Source organism: Lethenteron reissneri, chromosome 42 (assembly GCF_015708825.2).
Source record: "Lethenteron reissneri isolate LAM-NWPU_2019-01 chromosome 42, ASM1570882v1, whole genome shotgun sequence".
Classification (NCBI taxonomy): domain Eukaryota; kingdom Metazoa; phylum Chordata; class Hyperoartia; order Petromyzontiformes; family Petromyzontidae; genus Lethenteron; species Lethenteron reissneri.
Genome location: NC_083820.1, coordinates 3705672 through 3712631, shown reverse-complemented (window position 1 = coordinate 3712631; position 6960 = coordinate 3705672).

Genomic DNA, 6960 nt, shown 5'->3' with positions numbered 1-6960 from the left:
TCGCTGACGGTTTGCACACGACTTATTTTTTATGGCTGAGTCCACCTAGAGGGTGACCCAAGCCTGTTTAAGGCAGCAATTGTCACAGGCGTTGTGCGCACGACCACGACTCGAACTCATGCTGGCTGCCAGGATCTTCGCGCGGAGTGCTCATGGCCGAGGTTGCTGCAGCAGAGCACGTGGTCGGCTGACGCGTCAAATGACACGGACAAATTCAAAATATATTTAGGGGGGGGATGGGGGGGCTGACTCAGCCCATCCTCTCCCGGGAGGGGGTCCATAAAATACGGTACCACTTTATGGAAAGTCGTGCTTGTTCTATAGATCACATGGGCCCCTGTCATGTGAATGTGGAATTTCCACCGCTGTTTCAGGGCCACCAATGGAGCTTGAGCACCGCATCAATCAATCAATGCCCGTTTGAGCAGGGGACGTGTTCTGGTGGCACGGGGTTACATATTCCCCCCCCACCCCCCCCCCCCCCCACAATGCCCGATCGGTGGCGACTACACCGTCTATATTACACTGTGTAACAAAAAAAATGTGTTCCTAGGTAGCAAGTGTTATTTCCTAATTGCTCATGCCTCAAAAGTATAGAAAATGGCTATTATTCCACACAAACTTTCGTATTGTGACCAGGACAGTGATATTTAGAAATGGACCTATTTTCAATGAGACGTGTGGATTTGTGTCATTCGTTCACATAAAGTCCTGGTCACAAAAGCAAAGTGTGTGGAGAATAATAGCCATTGTCTATATTGTTTTAGGCATACGCAATTAAAAAATAACACTTAATACCCAGGAACAAAAATTGTGTTACATAGTGTTATTAGTCTGTTCACTGTCCGTCCTTTCACTTATGCAATAAAAGTCAGCTCTTTTGAGACGGAGGCAGCGAAGACGTGCTTACTGTAATTTAATTTGTGTTCCTTATCTCTGCCAATCGCGTTGTTGAGAAGCCCAGGCAGAGTAACCAGAATTTCGTCTCAACTCGGGAATTGTTTTCACTAATTGGTTTGTAGAGGGTCTATCCATTTGTTGTTAATAAAGGAATAAAAAGTACTCTATGCTCAAGGTGCCTACGTGCAAATGAGCACCACTGGAAGGCATGGAAAATATTTCTTGCACTTTCCAATTCATTTTGAAAACATGAGCTGTGTCAATCCGTCAGTAACGTAGGGCCACGATAACTCCAGTAAATATGATCCAATCTTAACGAAACTTTCGTGAAAAGTTGTGTTGCTATTAGAGACTTACCGGAGATAAAATTGGCCAAATTAATCAACGGGTTGTCTAAAATAAATTTGAACAAAAACTCAGCGCTTAAAACTTCAAACCTCAGCGTCTACATCCTAAACTCTCCTGATGATGTCATGATGTACACTGGGATATGGGCAGGTAAGTGCCGTCATGATGTATATTTGACATATAGGCAGGTAAGTGACGTCATGATGTACAGAGACATGGGCAGGTAAGGGACGTCATGATGTGCGCTGAGGTCTGGGCAGGTAAGTGACGTCAGAATGTATACTTGACATATAGGCAGGTAAGTAACGTCATGATGTATACTGAGATCTAGGCAGATAAGTGACGTCATGATGTATACTTGACATATAGGCAGGTAAGTGACGTCATGATGTACAGAGATACGTGCAGATAAGTGACGTCACGAGGTATTTGGACAGATAAGTGAAAAGGTTGGATATGCGTCGTTGTGTTGTGAAGTTCTATGAACTGTAAGGCTGAATTATAACGTCACTCCCCTGGAAAACATAGCCCAAATAGAGTTACTAAAACGTCGATGTTACATTTACATTCAGCACCTTCAGATACGAACGATCGTAGACCCCTGGTTAAAACAATATATGTATATACTTCCCGCCAAATCGTTTTTTTGTGCCCCAAAATCATCAATTCGATTCTTGGCCGGGTCGCAGGAAAGCGAAGGCCTACGCAGAATATTTGCTGGGACCGGCGCTTGTTATTTTGCTGCTCTAAATTTCCACCTGATAAGCCACTTTGCTGAGCTATCATTTGTGAGCAGGTCGCTTCTGAAAAATTATCTGACAGCTCAGTGGGCCTTACCTGGTAAGATAAAAAAAATTGTTTAGTTTTATTTGTAGATATTTTTAAGTGATTTTTTTTACCTTCCATATATACTCTTAGGTTTTTTCGGTAAAGTCACGTAGGTAAAAAATACAAATTAAATTAAAATTAATAAAAGTAAAATAAAAATCACGACGTTTCTGAGGCAACACAAGCTTCCGTCTTCAGGTGGAACCGTCACAGCACGCCTCCGAAACGTCGTGATTTTTATTTTACTTTTATTAATTTTAATTACATTTTTATTTTTTACCTACGTGACTTCACCGAAACAACCTAAGAGTATGAATCCTTGCAGTCACGAAAGCTTCAAATCTACCTTCCATATACTTTTCACTCGTATCGTTTTTTTTACTGTTTGTCGTTGCAGCGTCCTGGCCCCGTGCCCTTCCTGGACACCTGTGAAAAAAGAGCTTTGCAGCTCATCGGATTACTCCAGTCTAAACCAATATTCTGATTGCTCGCGACCACTGCCCCACAGAGAGCCACGTGGCTTAGTGGGAGAGACCAACTCGCGGCCAGCCCTCGGGGAAGGGGGGTTGAGGGTAAAAATGAACTCATCCAATTTTTGGTGCCCAAAATCAACAATTTGGTAATTTTTTTGAAGGAGTGCATTTAAGATCTGATGTACATTTTCCGATTCGGCGCTCATGAAATGTCAACATTTACAGGCTTAGAATTGTTTTTGCTGTCCAATGCTTGTGTACCCCAAATGAGCATACGTATTCAGATGTGTGAAATGCCCAGTGTTAAATAGCGTAAGCATAAACGGAACTTATGTTCGGGGCGACAATACAACGAATGACAGAAATACGAATGCCCGTATACTATCAATTCAAGCAAAAAAGAACACTTGCATTTATACTGCGCCCATATAGCAGTGAAGCGTCTCGGAGGATAGTTTGTTTGAGCCTAGGAGGGGACCCCCGCCCCCTTAATGGCAGCTGACCGCATGCGGCAAAGAGCGACTGAACGCCGGACTGCAAGTGGGCAATTGGTCTGCCAGGAGAGGTGGGGGAGGAGGGCGATGTTGCTGCGTGTATTCCCATTTGAGCAATTTGCGACTAAATTTATCAAACTAAACGCGGCCACACAACGGCTTCCTAAGCAAAGCGGTACAAATTTTTTTATCAACCACGGGGCAGATGGGACGATTGGCTGAGCCGATACCCTGACCAGGAGTTCAACCCATTCGCCTTCGTTCACAGAGCGAGTCGAGCAGCGGAAACACAGTCCCACCCCGCTCTTGTGTCAGAACGATAAAGGTGCAGCCCTGCATATTTCCTGCTCAAGTCACTGCTGGCGGAAAGGGCCTCCACCAACGTATCGGGACGCCGTGGTGGTCGAGATGTTAACCACCTCGCCTGGTATGCAGGAGGTCGTGGGTTCGATCTACGACCCTGACGCCTGTTGCTGTATATTTGGAGTTTGCGTGTCTCTCTCCAGGTCCTTCGGTTTTTCCCTTCCACTTTGAGAAACATGCGTTTAGAGTATTTGGCTGCTATAAATGTCCACATGATAAGCCGCTTCATTGGACTATCATTTGTGGCCAGATCGCTTCTGAAAAAGAGCTATATAGCTCAGTGGGCCTTACCTGGTAAAAAAAAACAAATATATAGTTTAGTTGTATCCCATTTCGAGGATGCTTTGGCCTACGTTTCCACACTGCCCACCAGACGTCTTGGAACGGGTGAGCAAGTCGTAGTGCTAAACGATTAATCGATTTCAAATCGAAATCGCATTTTTAAACATTGCGATTAGAAAATCGCAAAGGCTGCGATTTTTAAATCCTTTATATTAAGTTCGCTTGCTTGCTTGCTTGCTTACGACCGTGCAAATCTTTCGGTCGTTTTTTAACCCACTTCCCGTGATCCAATCGAGCTGACATTTTGCACACAGACTCGTTGTGCGAGACAATTAATGTTCGTGAAAAAAATTTCCAAAATTTTACACTGTTTAGGGAAAACAAATTAAATATTTAATTACCAATTGCTTAATACTGGCAGACAATCATCTGACCCATAGGTGGCAGCCATCTCAAGCCAGAGGACGAGAGGACTCCTGCCGCCACGCATATAAAGGATTTATAGTGAAAAACGTTGTTTTTACGGGTTATACTTATTAAATCCTTTATATTAAGTTCGCGTGCTTGCTTGCTTGCTTGCGTGCTTGCTTGCTTGCTTGCGTGCTTGCTTGCTTAGGACCGTGCAAATCTTTCGGTCGTTTTTTAACCCACTTCCCGTGATCCAATCGAGCTGACATTTTCCACACAGACTCGTTGTGCCAGACAATTATTGTTTGTGAAAAAAAATTCCCAAAATTTTACACTTTGTAGGCAATAAAAAATTATTTTACATATATTTAAATAGAACGCATTTATGGCTTTGGCTGAACGTCAGAGTGTAAGAGCCCAGAGCGTAACCCCTCCACAGGCCGTGGTGGAGTAGCGCAGTTGGTAGCGCCCTCGCTTCCCAGGTCGCGGGATCGATCCCCGCGTCCTCCACAGGCGAATATATTTTTAAATCCTTTATATTAAGTTTGCTTGCTTGCTTAGGACCGTGCAAATCTTTTGCTCGTTTTTTAACCCACTTCCCGTGATCCAATCGAGCTGACATTTTCCACACAGACTCGTTGTGTGTGACAATTAATTTTTCTGAATTTTTTTTTCCAAAATTTTACACTGTTTAGGGAAAACAAATTAAATATTTTATTACCAATTGCTTAATACTGGCAGACAATCATCTGACCCATAGATTGCAGCCATCTCAAGCCAGAGGACGAGAGAACTCTAGCCGCCACGCATATAAAGGATTTAGAGTGAAAAACTTTGTTTTTACGGGTTTACTTGTTTGCGATTTGAAAAATCCTATTACTTTGTTATTGGAATTGTTTTATTTTGTGTTATTATAACTTTATTTATTTCACTTAACAATTGTTATATGTTTTATTGTTCTATTTCAGATAAAACATTTTAATAAATACATGTTGGAAGCAATTAATATATTTTAAGTTCTCATCCTTGCATTATAATATATCGAGCACTTCACATGTTGATTGTATCATGTGGTAATGCTCCATCACATGTTTTAAATCTTTTGAAAGGTGAACATTGAACTGAAGCTTGACTTTAAAAAAAAATAATCGCAAATCAAATCGCTATATCTGTCAGAGAAGAATCGCAATTAGATATTTCCCCCCAAATCGTTCAGCCCCTAGCAAGAACCCACGCTGTACCCCTCCCAAACACGACACCCGCCCGGTCGACTCAACCGCGTGGCCGCGTTCCCACTTAGACCGCCTGCGTGGGCGGAAGCACGGACGATTTACAAAAGCTGGCACCGTTTGTTTTAAACTTCAGCGCCGCGAGATCAAATCGAACCGAGGCCCACGAAGTGCTGCGCTATACGTTACACACCCCGGCAGTAGCAGCCCAGCTTTTTTTCTTATAAACTTTACTCGTACACATACAGCTATGTACATAATAATTTAGCCCGCGTGTGTCTGTGTACACCTATGTACATACAAACACTCCTGCCATCAAAGCTGCCAATTTATCGCTTTGGCTCGCCCTATTTGCCTCAACTCTGTTTGCTGGCCCGGGGGGACCCTTGATTGAAGAACAAATGACTTGATTTCTCTAATCAGGCAGTGTCAACACAGCAGGCGCTACAGGAGTCACTCCGACCAAACGTGAGTGAGAGAGAAAAAGAGAAATCTGCGGTTGCCAAGCGATCTCCTTACAACCGCTGCCCGTATCCATCAAACGTTCTGCGTGATAAAACAAAAACATTGAATATGTATGGTTAAGAGTGCATTGACTCGACAGAAGTGTTAATTAAGAGGGCGTGAGAGTTGCTCAGTTATGAGCGCAAGCAGATGCTTCCGCAGATTTTTAAATTATTATTTAACCTGCATAGCATTGCGAGCAACCACGATTCAGCCTCATAAGAGTGTGTATCACAAGACAAAGATCCCCCGTGTAGCCTTTAATAGACTGTTTGGCCAAGTGCTGATAGCAAGCACCTATTCAGTCTGGCATGGCACACGAAGGGGTGGGTGGCCAGCACCACGCCCGGGCCGTCTTTGTCTCTCCCGTGCTGATGTTTACAGACCGCACTGGGTACCTACAGGGGAGGCCCAGGGCCAGTTCAGATCATTCGTCACCGATGTTGATCGTGAGCGGCGATTCGCGGCGTAGCGCTCTAACCACTGCACCACCACTCCCCTTCACAACATCGTATATAGACATGCAACACAATGATAAAGATACACACACACACAGACGACTGACTCTCTGTGTGTGTTGATGATGATGCTGTGTGTGTAGCAGCAGGGGGGAGAGTGGGAACCTGAGTTCAATTCCCGGGCACGGCTAACATCAGTGGCGAGTGATGTGTTAACAGGTCCTGAATCTCCCCTTCACCATCTCATGCTGTCCAGAGTGGTGAAGTATAGACAAGCCCAAGCCCCCCACCCACCCCCCCTTGACCGATAAAGCATGGGGAAGCCTTCATCCAACAATGGATTAATTATTAATTAATTATATTATTGTTCTTCTTGGTTCTTTCGGTAAAGTCACGTAGAAGGGAAATAATAAAATAATAAAATAAAACATTATAAAATACAATTCTCACGACGTTTCGGCCACAACGTAAGCAGCCGTCCTCAGGTGAAGACCAGGTCTGTCAGGAAGACAGCGTCTGAATGTCTGTCTTTCCGACAGACCTGTTCTTCACATGAGGACGGCTGCTTGCGTTGTGGCCGAAACGTCGTGAGAATTGTATTTTGTTATGTTTTATTTTTATTATTTTATTATTTCCCTTCTACGTGACTTTACCGAAAGAACCAAGAAGATGA